This window comes from Malus domestica, chromosome 08 (genome assembly GCF_042453785.1).
Source record: "Malus domestica chromosome 08, GDT2T_hap1".
NCBI lineage: Eukaryota > Viridiplantae > Streptophyta > Magnoliopsida > Rosales > Rosaceae > Malus > Malus domestica.
In genome coordinates this window covers 3,512,342-3,525,824 of record NC_091668.1, presented here as the reverse complement: position 1 = coordinate 3,525,824, position 13,483 = coordinate 3,512,342, and the positions used below count along the sequence as shown (strand labels likewise).

At 41.6% G+C, this 13,483-nt stretch overlaps 1 pseudogene; it reads left to right on the top strand.

Annotated features, from left to right (window-relative positions):
* Window positions 1-1,058: 1,058 nt before the first annotated feature.
* LOC103413413 (glutamate receptor 2.7-like) lies at window positions 1,059-7,996 on the top strand (annotated as a pseudogene).
* The last annotated feature ends 5,487 nt before the right edge of the window (window positions 7,997-13,483 follow it).

Here is a 13,483-nt window from a genome sequence, read left to right as displayed (position 1 = left end):
CGTCATATACTTGTCTTCCAATTTTTCCACAACACACTTGCTACTGTCTCCCACATCACAAAATACTTCTGAGTTTTTGCAAGGCACAACCGAATTGAAGAGCAAGCCCACAAATTTAATTTCCCCCATTCCGGCTTCGACATAGCTTCCGGCTTCTCTCCGAAAGCAGCAAGTAGATCTTGTTGAGCCAACACATCTTTGACCTCACATTGCCACATCCCGAAGTTGTTTGTGCCATCAAATTTTTCCACTTTGAACTTTGCATTTTGCACCGTAGTTCTTGCAAACCCGGAGTTGCTTCCAAAAGGATTCTCATCTTGTCCGTCTGACATCTTTGGCAACTAGACAGTACCCAAGAGCAACCAGTGCTCTGATACCAATTGTTGTGCTAGGATAGCACCAAACCAATTGGAACCAACTCAAGCTAACCCACAGGAAATATATCAAATGGAATGCAAGATCAAAATATAAAAGACACCAAGATTTTAACGAGGTTCCTCAACAGTCAGTGTAACTGGAGTATGTCCTCGGAGCAATAGGAGCTCACCCAATAATCCACTCTCAACCAAATGGGAGTTTACAAAGTGTTGGCAAGCTCACAACCCAAAAACCCCAATACAACCAATAGCTCTCACACACCAAAGAAACAAATAGAGAAAGAAATATTGTGAATAATTTCTTCTCTATACAAAGCTCAAAGCTATTACAACAACAACTACCTTGGTGGATGATTACTAACCAAAGAGAGGAGCACTTTCTTCTTCTCTTCAAAGAGGGGCTGCTGCACTTCTAATTTGTCTTCTCTGCTGCTGCCTTTATTTTTCTGCTACTCTTCCCAAATGGCAGCTGCTGTCCTAATTAAAACCTAGCCACTATCCTGTGGCTTTCACAAAGGGCCAAATAAAAAGGACTTTAGACAATGTGCCTTTTTCTTTTCTCCAAAACAAAGAAGGGTTGTCCACCTTTTCTTTTCTTTTATTTAATCAAAAAGTATTTGCAAGTTGGCCACTAATTTTGGCTACTATCCAACAGTTAACTCTGATACCAAATCTGGGAAGATGCTACTGAGCTGCATTAGCATGGCCGTCTCTGACTTCTATGCCTCTCAATCTGCCTACAAGACAAGGCTTGTTTTGCACAAAAGGAAATCGCCTTTCGATGTTGTTGTCACAGCTTCTGCTGGTAATTTTCATCTTGTCTTTTTTCTTGTGAGTTGGTATTCTTGTTCTGTATCATATTTTGTTCCACTAATCAAATCTTCTTATCTTCTTCGGCTGTCAATGATTAGAAACTTAGAATCCTGTTGGATTGAATTTCATTTTCTTAGAAATCTGATTTATTAATTTTTTCAATAGTACTTATTTATCCGAACTTTTGGATACCAATTGATGTGATATTTTCTTTTTTGTTGTGTACTTGTGAATTCAAGCATAAACAAATTAAATATTGTTACGTCAGTTGGTATATGAAAAGTCCGCATAACAATTAAGTTGGTGATTTACTTTTTTGTATACTGACTCTGATAGAGCTCTTAAAGTTCGAAACTACATCATATTTTAATTCAATTCTCCATTGTCATTTTCATTTTCAAATTAACAGCTTTAGACCTTATAAAGAATGCTAGAGTGCAAGCCATCATAGGACCTGAATCATCAAGGCAGACCAACTTCGTAATCAGCCTTGGAGACAAAGCCCAAGTACCCATAATTTCATATTCAGCAACAAGTCCAACTCTTACTTCAATTCGGAGTGAATATTTTTTCAGAGCAACACTAAATGACTCATCCCAAGTGAAAGCCATAAGTGCCATCATTAAAACTTTTGGTCGGAGAGAAGTAGTGCCCATCTATGTTGACAGCGAACTGCAACCATCATTAAAACTTGTCCAAGCATTACTAGCTACAAGTTTCAAAGGCCTTTTAGGAGATTTCAGTCTTCTTAACGGCGAACTGCAACCATCAACTTTTCAGATAGTTAATGTCTTTGGAAATGGGGAAATTTTGGTTGGATATTGGACACCTCAAAATGGACTTCAGAGAAATTTCAATTCCACAAAGAAAAGCAAATATCCTACACCTAATGTTGTTGGTCTCCGATCAATTATATGGCCTGGAGACACCACATCTGCTCCAAAGGGTTGGCAGATTCCTACAAGTGAACAGAAACGGCTGAAAATTATAGTCCCGGGAAACACAGCGTTTTCTGAATTTTTAATTGTGACACAATACCCTAGGACTAAGAAAACCACTATCAATGGTGGATACTGCATAGACGTCTTTGAAGCTGTAATAAAAGTGTTACCATATGATGTACCTTACGATCTTCATCCCTATGCAACGTCTAATGGTGAGGCTGCTGGCAGTTATGATGACTTGGTCGATCAAGTATATCTTGGGGTAAGACATATTCTAAACAAAATCACATTTCTTTACTAACAGTGGCATTTTTTATTGATAGAACTATGATGCTGTTGGGGAAAAATTTTGGAGTACACAACTCTAACACAAGTGTTGGAGAGACAACATAAGTAAACAAATTACTTGTATTACACTCACAAAGTATTACAACACAAACTCTTAAGGACACACTTGAGAAGCTATGACACTCACTCACTTTCTAGAGACAAACTCTAGACCACTCACACTCCTCACAAGTTATTCTTGCTTCTCACTCTCACTTGGTTGCCTTCTTCTTCTTGGCTACAAACTTACAACACCACACCCATATTTGTAGGGCATGTTTGCCGACTTATACATTCACTAGAATTTTCTAGTGCATTGATCATGCACACTTTTCCATCTCTTTTGCTAAACCGACTTACCTAGTCGGTGAGATTGAGTTCTTCCAATTTCAGCCAATATGTTTCTAGATTCTACCACAAACAAAAACATTTTATATTTTCTTAAGCATAAGGCGGTGGACTTGACTATACCACCAATTGTTGCACTTTGCTAGAGTTTTCTAGCATATCACTTCACCGACAATAGCTTGCTAGAATTGTCTATCATATTCAAGCATGCACCAGCCACCTTAATATTACTTGCTAGAATCTTCTAGAATCCAAACACCAATTGGGCTGGTGTTGATCTTCAACACTCCCCCTCAACACCAGCTCATTCTTTCCTCCATGCCGAATTGACGACGAAGCTTTTTCTTGCACACCCATTTGCATGATATGGGTTTCACATCTCTTTGCTTTGGTGCTAGATTCCAAGCTTGATTTAGCTCCGCTGCAGTGACCTCTTCTCCCAACTTTGAACCACTCAGGTTCAGCTGCTTCTTCTTCTATGGCTGCGTTGACATATTTAGGATTTTGCTTCCGGATTCTTGTTGACCTCCTTAGTTGTGATTGTGGAGTTGATACTTCCACTTCACTAGGTCTATCTTCTTCTGGTTGTTGATATACGTCAGCTTGCCAAGGATTTTGGGGCACTACTTGCTCAACACCATCACCATCAAGTGAATCTTCAGACTCATCTGGTTTCGACTGGATTCGAACAATTTTCTCCCCCATCTTCTGTTGCAGCTTATCTTCAATCTCTCTCGAATCAGGCAATGCCTATTTTTCTGAAGACCACCAAGAAGATGTTTCATCAAACACCACATCTCATGATGTGTAACACCTTCCAGTCGTAGGATCACAACATTTCCACCCTTTTCTTTGGCTGTCGTATCCCACAAAGATACATCGAACTACCTTCTTGTCAAACTTGCTACGTAGGTGACTTGGAACAAATACGTAGCACACACAGCCAAATACTCGAAAGTAACTAACTGTAGGTTTCATATCCCACAGTTTTTCAAAGGGTGAGACAAATTCTAACCTTGGTTGAAGAAGCCTGTTGATCATATGACTTGCAGTTTTCATAGCTTCGGCCCAAAACCTTCCTGGTACATTCTTGGCATGGAGCATACTTCGACATATTTCTACAAGATACCGGTTCTTTCTTTCTGCTACGCCATTCTATTGTGGCGTGTTGGCACAAGTGAACTGGTGACGTATTCTACATTCTCGTAGATACTGGGAAAACTCATTCGAGGTATATTCTCCTCCATTATTCGTGCGTATGCAACAGATCTTCTTTCCCACTTCTCCTTCAATTGTCTCCTTAAACTCTTTAAATTTTGAAAATGTTTCAGATTTTTCTTTCATAAAGAAAACCCACACATACCTGGAGAAGTCACCAATGAACGTCACCTTGTATCGCATCCCACTTATCGATGGTTGCTTGACAGGCCCGAACACATCGGAATGAACCAACTCCAACGGCTCTTTCGCTTTAAACTTCGACTCTTCGTATGGTAGTTGATGTACTTTACCATACTGGCATCCTGCACAAACTGTGTCTGTTCTCACGTCAAGTTGAGGTAGCCCTTTAAGCATTGACTTCTTCATCATCACATTTATCTTGTGATAGCTAACGTGACCCAATCTCATGTGCCATAAATCTTTTGTCTCGTTCTTCCTTATCTTGTCTACGTATGCAGTTTCTGCTGACATTACATAGACTAACTGCAGTCGCCGTCCCTCCATTGTTGGCGTCCCTAAGATCTTGAGGTGTCGATACACCTTCACATCTCGTGGACCAAACAAGACATAATTTCCCAATGACGTCAGATGCAGCACTGAAAGCAGATTTTTCTTCATACCTGGAACATGGTAGACATCTTGAAGCGGCACATGGTTAGTGTTGTATCGGGGCTCAATTACTGTCTTACCGATGAGAGCAATCGGTAGCCTTGAGTCGTTAGCCGTCACCATTATGCCGCATCCTTTGTACTTAGTCAGACTTTGTAACTTTTTCTCATCACCTGTCATATGGTTTGAGCAGCCTGAATCCACGATCCAATCATTCTGGTAGTCAATCGACTCCAGACTTGCTGCTGTGAGAGCTGACTCTTGCTTCTCCATAGCAACGGATGCTCCAGCGTCCCATTCTTCCTCCAGGGCTAGAGACGCAATGATGTCCCAATCATCTTCATTTTTCTTTTTTGAGTTGGCGACGTTACTTTCTGCAAGCCTTTTAAACCAGCACTCATTCGCCATGTGACCCTTCTTACCACAATTGTAACACTTGCCCTCAAACCTTTTATTATTCTGGGATTGACCATGGTTGCCGTGAAACTTCGGAGCTCCCCCTAGTCAAGAACTCCCTCCTCATTGATGACCTTTTTCCTTGTCACCATTTCTTTTAGATCCACCACCAACATGTTGCTTAAAGTTGCCTTTACTTTTGGTGTAGAGTGCTTCCTCCTCACCTCTTAACGAGACCCCTCCCATTTGCTTTGTCAAAGCTTCTTGATCGGCAAGCAAATTGTCAAACTCAACAGATGATGGTTGGGTCGTCCATCCTTGTACAGCGGCAACGAAGCCTCGATATTCGGGTCTCAATCCATGGATAATTATTCTTTTTATCCTGGATTCTACAATGGCAGCACTGGGATCTAATTTAGAAATTTCACGGCAAATAGACTTTACCTTGTGGAAATACTGGGCAATCGTCATGTCCCTTTGGGCCACCGATAGCAACTCGTTCTCAAGAAGCTGCAGTCTTGTATCATTCCTTTTTTAAAAGAGTGTGGCGAAGGTGTCCCACGATTCTTTTGGTGTCTTGGCCTTCCGTATGTGCTCCAACATGTCATCTTCAACTGTGGTTTTTAAGGCAAACATGGCCTTACCTGCCTTGATCTTCCACTTCTTCAAAATGACGTTGGTGTCTTCTTCCGGTTGTGTAACTTCATGACCACCGACAACATCCCAAAGATCTTGGACTTGTAGGTAAGACTTCATACACGTCGCCCATGTGTTGTAATTTTTGTTGTTTAACTTCTTGATTCCTCCAACAACTTGAAGATCTCCCATAGTGTCGGTAGAACTTTGATAAGCCGAACAAGATTAACGAATAATCTTGCGAAGTACTAAACTTCTCATGATTCTCAAAAACTTCACTAGAGACGGTCCCCGATCGTAACGCTCTGATACCAATTGTTGAGAAAAAAACTTAGAGTACACAACTCTAACACAAGTGTTGGAGAGACAACACAAGTAAACAAATTATTTGTATTACACTCACAAAGTATTACAACACAAACTCTTAAGGACACACTTGAGAAGCTATGACACTCACTCACTTTCTAGAGACAAACTCTAGACCACTCACACTTCTCACAAGACTATTCTTGCTTCTCACTCTCACTTGGTTGCCTTCTTCTTCTTGGCTACAAACTTACAACACCACACCCATATTTATAGGGCATGTTTGCCGACTTATACATTCACTAGAATTTTCTAGTGCATTGATCATGCACACTTTTCCATCTCTTTTGCTAAACCGACTTACCTAGTCGGTGAGATTGAGTTCTTCCAATTTCAGCCAACACGTTTCTAGATTCTTCCACAAACAAAAGCATTTTATATTTTCTTAAGCATAAGGCGGTGGACTTGAATATACCACCAATTGCTGCACTTTGCTAGAGTTTTCTAGCATATCACTTCACTGACAATAGCTTGCTAGAATTGTCTAGCATATTCAAGCATGCACCGGCCACCTTAATATTACTTGCTAGAATCTTCTAGAATCCAAACACCAATTGGGCTGGTGTTGATCTTCAACAGATGCTGCAGTAGGATCTATAACCATCAAAGGAAACATGTCCTTATATGTTGATTTTACATTGCCATTCACAGAATCTGGGGTGTCCATGATTGTGCCAATCATAGATAACAACAGTAAGAATGCATGGGTGTTCTTGAAGCCCTTGACATGGGACCTTTGGATAACAAGCGCTTGTTCTTTTGTATTCATTGGTTTTGTTGTCGGGTCCTTGAGCATCGGATTAATGAAGACTTTTGTGGCCCTCGCAATCACCAAATTGGCACAATCTTTTGGTACTCCTTCTCAACCATGGTTTTTGCACACCGTAAGTTCTTGGTAGTGGTGGTACTCTATATCTTAGTGCAAAGCTAACCGAAACAATTTTTTTTCTCTTCAGAGTAGCTCAACATTTTCCATTCCTTCCATTATAAATATGCCTGAAAAAGTAAATCCCAAATTGTACAGTGTGTTGTTTTATACTTATAATGCCACAATGTACTACTAACTATATTGTTCGTTCCTTTTGCACCAGGGGAGCGATTAGTGAGCAACTTGGCTAGATTAGTGGTGATCATATGGTGCTTTGTTGTCCTCATTGTGGTTCAAAGTTACACTGCAAGTTTAACATCTCTTTTAACAGTTCAACAACTCCAACCAACTGTTACTGATGTAAACTTCCTCTTAAACAATGGCACAATGTTGGCTATCAAACAGGTTTTTTTGTTTACAAGATTTTGAGAGAGATGGGATTTCGGGATGAAAATCTTAAGACCTATAACTCCGCAGAAGAGTTGAACCAGCTTTTTCGCAATGGTAGCAGAAATAATGGTATTTCTGCAGCTTTCAATGAACAACCCTACATGAAAGTTTTTCATGCAACATACTGCTCAAAATATATTTCAATGGACCCAACATTTAAAGCCGATGGTTTTGCCTTTGTAAGTTAACCTGCTTATCTCTGGATTTTGTCTCTATGATGTTCTCCCATATATATATATATATATATATATATATATTCAAACATTTTTTTCCTTTGATTTTGTAATTTGCAGGTGTTACCAAAAGGTTCACCTCTTAGTCATGATGTTTCGAGGGCAATCTTAAATGTGACCGAGGGAGACCAGATGAAAGTGATTGAGCGCAAGTGGTTCAAGAAACAAGCAAGTTGTGCAGACCCCAATAGTCTGATATCTTCCAATAGTCTCAGCCTTGAAAGCTTTTGGGGCCTCTTTCTCATTTCTGTCGGTGTTTCAATAATGGCTCTGCTCATATTTGCTGCCATGTTATTGTCTGGAGAACTCGAGGATATCTCGGTGCAACTAAACCAGCTTGGTCCAGAAGCCTCATTGTGGAGTAGAATTCGAGTCATATTAGGAAAATACGACGAATGGGACTCTTAGCGTCTACTTTTCGTAATAATGGATTGGAACGTCCAGTAATCAATCATGCATGATCCTGTGATTCAATCAGCGATTTGAAGATTCGGATCCTAGGTATTAATTTTGCACCTTCTTTAAGAAGAGAGAATAACATGTGATCACCTACAAGAGTGGGTCGTCAAAAACACAAATAGATTTTCTTCTAATGAGGAAAGGGGATCGTATAACTTGTAAGGATTGCAAAGTTATACCGGGAGAGAGCTTGGCTAATCAACATTGCTTGTTAGTGATGGATGTACATATCAAAAGAGTGAGAAAAAAGAACAAGACTTGGAAGTGCCCAAAGACTAGATGGTGGAATCTAAAAGGAGAAAAACAAGCCATTTTCAAAGAGAAAGTAATCACCCAGTGTGGGTGGGATAGAGAGGGGGAAGCTAGCCAAAGGTGGGATTCTATGGCTAGTTGTATCCGAAAAGTAGCAAAAGAGGTATTAGGAGAGTCCAAGGGCTTTGCTCCACACCAAAAGGAATCTTGGTGGTGGAATGAGGAGGTACAAACAAAGGTGAAGGCTAAGAAGGAATGTTGTAAAGCCTTATACAAGGACAGGACCGATGAAAATGGTGAAAGGTATAGAAGAGCGAAGCAAGAGGCGAAGAAAGCTGTGAGAGAAGCTAAGTTAGCGGCTTATGACGACATGTATAAGCGACTAAATACCAAAGAAGGAGAGTTGGATATCTATAAACTAGCTAGAGCAAGGGAAAAGAAGACAAGGGACCTAAACCAAGTGAGGTGCATCAAGGATGAGGATGGAAGGGTTCTTGCTAGAGAGAACGCGGTCAAAGACAGATGGAGAGGTTATTTTCATAATCTTTTCAATGAAGGACATGAAATGAGTACTTCTTTAGGGGAGTTGAGTAACTCAGAAGAGTGTAGAAACTACTCATTTTATCGTCGAATCAGGAAGGAAGAAGTGGTTGTAGCTTTGAAGAAGATGAAGCATAGAAAAGCAGTGGGCCCAGACGATATACCGATCGAAGTGTGGAAAGTCTTGGGAAAGATAGGTATAGCATGGCTCACTGACCTTTTCAATAGGATTTTGAAAACGAAGAAGATGCCAAATGAGTGGCGAAAGAGCACTTTGGTGCCTATCTACAAGAATAAGGGCGACGTACAAAATTGCATGAACTATAGGGGTATTAAGCTAATGAGTCATACAATGAAGCTCTGGGAGAGAGTCATTGAGCATAGGTTGAGGCAAGAGACACGGGTTTCGTACAACCAATTCGGGTTCATGCTAGGGCGCTCAACCATGGAGGCAATCTATCTCTTACGAAGATTGATGGAAAGATATAGAGATGGGAAAAAGGATTTACACATGGTCTTTATAGATTTGGAAAAAGCGTATGATAGGGTCTCAAGAGACATTCTTTGGAGGATTTTAGAGAAGAAAGGAGTACGAGTAGCATATATCCAAGCTATAAAGGATATGTATGAAGGAGCAAAGACTGCCGTAAGAACTTATGAAGGACAAACCGAAAGCTTCCCCATAACTGTAGGATTACATCAAGGCTCATCCTTAAGTCCTTACCTTTTTACGTTGGTAATGGATGAGTTAACATGACATATTCAAGATGATATTCCTTGGTGTATGCTTTTCGCTGACGATATAGTGTTGATAGATGAAACTCAGGAAGGGGTAAATGCGAACCTTAACCTTTGGAGAGAAGTGTTGGAATCTAAAGGTCTTCGCCTAAGCCGATCAAAGACAGAATATATGGAGTGTAAGTTCAGTGCAAATGGAGGCCAAAATGAGTTAGGGGTGAGGATCGGAGATCAGGAAATACCAAAGAGCGATCGTTTTCGCTACTTAGGATCTATCTTGCAAAAGAACGGAGAATTAGATGGAGATCTCAACCATAGAATACAAGCTGGATGGATGAAGTGGAAGAGTGCATCCGGCGTGTTGTGTGACCGCCGTATGCCATTGAAGCTCAAGGGAAAATTTTATAGGACGGCAATAAGGCCGGCGATGCTGTATGGCATAGAATGTTGGGCGGTGAAGCATCAACATGTACACAAAATGGGTGTAGCAGAGATGAGGATGCTTCGTTGGATGTGTGGGCACACGAGAAAGGATAAGATTAGGAATGAGGATATCCGAAGTAAAGTAGGAGTAGCCGAAATTGTAGGAAAATTGAGAGAAAATCGGTTACGGTGGTTTGGACATGTGCAAAGAAGGCCTACTGACGCTCCGGTTAGAAGATGCGACTACGGGACAGAGGTTCAGGGCCTAAAAGGTAGAGGAAGACCTAGGAAAACTTTGGAAGAGACTCTAAGAAAAGACTTAGAGTATTTGGATCTAACGGAGGACATGACACAGGACCGAACACAATGGCGTTCTAAGATTCATATAGCCGACCCCACTCAGTGAAGAAGGCTTTGGTGTATTTAACACAATACGTTGGAAATGAAGCAAAGCTTATTTATTGATATCTCCGATAAGTTACAAATATGTACATATACATGAGTCAAAATAAACAAACAAGAGGGAGCCTTCACAAAGGTTGCTTAGGAGAAGTCTCAGCAGTCGGTAGAGCCCCAGAAAGAGAAGGCATCGGAGGGGGATCATTCGAAGCCTCAGTACTGGACAGAACCCTAGAAGGAGGAGGCATCAGAGGTTGATCATTTGGAGCTTCATTATGCGGTACAGCCCCAGAAGATGAAGGCAATAAATGCCTTTAGAACAAACCTACAAACCGCTGATGATCAAGTAAAACATGACCATCAGATTCCTTCATCTGGTCAAGCTTCCTCTTCATGTTTGTAGCATAGTTATGTGCGAGCCGGTGCAACTGTTTATTCTCATGCTTGAGCCCTCTAATCTCCTGTTTGAGACTCATCACTTCAGCCGCCAATGATTCAACTTGGCGGGTTCGAGCAAATAGGCGTTGGGCCATATTAGACACAGAACCTGCACACTGAATACTCAGAGCCAGAGAATCCTTAACAGCCAATTCATCAGACCGTTTGGAAAGTAGTCTGTTATCTTTGGGAGTGAGAAGGTTCCTAGCCACCACCGCAGCGGTCATATCATTCTTCATCACGGAATCCCCAATGGTAAGAGGTAGGGGATAAGAAGGATGAGCGCTATATGTTGTCTGGAGAAGGCGTGGCTGCCTCTTCAACAAGGTTCAAGTCAAAACGACGGTCGGAGGGGCTAGACATTTTCAAAGGTGTTAAAGAGAGAAGAGGTCGGACAAATCAAGATCTTAGAAGTGCAAGAAGGGAGCTTCTACTGGTGAAGATTCAAGTGTACTATGAAACTTAATGCCAGCTTCTATAAAAATATGCACTCGACGGAGCTTCAGAAATCGAAGAGGCGTCTGCCCCGAAATTGAAGAGGTGTTTGCTTTCTCAAAAGCTGGGCTGCTCAGAGACCACGATGGACGATCTCAGAAATCGAATAGGCGTTTGCTTTCTCAAAAGCTGAGCTGCTTAAAGACCACGAAGACCGATCTCAGAATTGAAGAGGCTTGCTTTCTAAAAAACTGGGCTGCTCAGAGACCACGAGGGCCTATCTTAGAAATCGAAGAGGCACCTGCTTTTTTCAGCCTTGTCAGCACCTGTCACATGCACACTCAGCTTTGTTGAAATTACGGGCATTCTGTTGAAGATTTCTGGTGAAGTAGAAAGCACGTGAATCTTACTGTTCAATCATCCACTTTTCACACGCACCATCAGCTCAGGGGTACCACAGATAACTTTGCCAAAGATCTCTGACAAAGTTTAGACACGTGAAGTTTGCAGCTCCCACTACATCGCTATGACCAAGTAGGGTAAAAGAATAGCAAAGAAACAACACTAACAAAGTTTAGACATATAAATTTTGAATGTCTAGTTATCATATTATTACCCACAAGGGTAAAGGAACAGCACTACTGCTGGATAATTGGAAAGTCCCTGTGTGTCAACCTCTGTGCTCCGTGGCAAGGTAGACTAGCAAACATGCCCTACCTTTACTCACATTCGAGAAAACACTCCCAACAAGATTGCTTGCTCCAAAATCGAAGAGCTACCGTTCTCCAAATCTCGAGAGCCAAGACTCCTAACATGATTAATTTCTCAAAAATCGAAGAGACACCGCTCTCCGAATCTCGAGAGCCAGACTCCCAGCATGATTGCTCTCTCAAAAATTGAAGAGGCACCGTTCTCCGAATCTCGAGAGCCAGATCCCCGACAGGATTGCTTGTTTGAAAACCGAAGAGGCACCGCTTTCTCAACTTCGAGAGCCAGATCTCCTTGGATAAAGCTTGTCTGTAATCTTCACACGCAACATTAGCTTTCCAGATACCACATACCACTTTTTCAAAGTGCTCTAACACACGTGAAGCTGGCAGCTCCCACTACCGTGCTATGACCAAGCAGGGTAAAGGAATATCATTACTACTTGTTGTTAGGGAGACTCCTATATATGTCGACCTCCATCCTCAACGAACAGGCAGACCTGCAAAAATGCTCAACCCTTCCTCATATCTGAGAGGGTACTCCCAACGAAACCTCTCGAAATACTCAGCCTTATTTCCCCCCGATAATACCTCTGCAAACAAGCTACACCAGAGCAAGAATATCTCATATCATCAGGGTTAAAAGCAAGAGTATCCCATATCATGCTTTTTCCCTGTCTTTTCCTTTGGCCTTGTTCTTACCAGCAAGACAAGGAGAAAGAGAGCAATGAGTCAGCACTTGGAATCAAGCTTCCAGTCAGGAACTGACTGCCTGGAACCCCTTACCTGATTACTTACCTGGCATTGCTCTCGAGTACTCATCTTCAACATTTTATGCTTCTAGAGAAGATACCACATCTGCCTGAGGAATCGATAGGGAAAGTGAGAATGATACAAGGAAGCATGTGGAGACAAGCGTAACAGAACGCGTGCCGATACATCCACTACTCTAGATTTGATGGACTTATTTTGACCCTCAAATTCTTCAGTCGACCTTATACTCTGGAGGAAACCAGAAAACCCTCCAGCCCAGTTCAAGAATAAGCCTGTGGAAAGTTACTTTTTCAAAAGCAAAAGTATCTCATATCATCTATTCTCCTTTTCTTCTCTTTATCCTTCATGCTGCCTGCAAGATAGGGAGAATGAGAACAATCAGCCGGAACTCGAAATCAAACTTCTGATCTGGGACTGATTGCTTGGAGCTCTGATTGCTTACCTTGTCTGTCACCTCTTTCAGCAGATCCCCTAGCTCGGCGACTTGGGGGACTCCTACTACATGGTTTGTATCGCGCTTGACCAAGCCTGAAACTACAAGTAAGCTTCAAGTGAAATTGATACATTACCTTATGCATCTCCACCAGTTAAAGATACCACCCCTGGATGGAGGAAGAGTACTTCCAGAGAAGATGCCACATCTACCTATGAGACAGATAAGGCAAGTCAAGACGATACCACACTTCGGTACTTAGAAGTTTCGTGATTACGAGATCATTCTCCCACAATA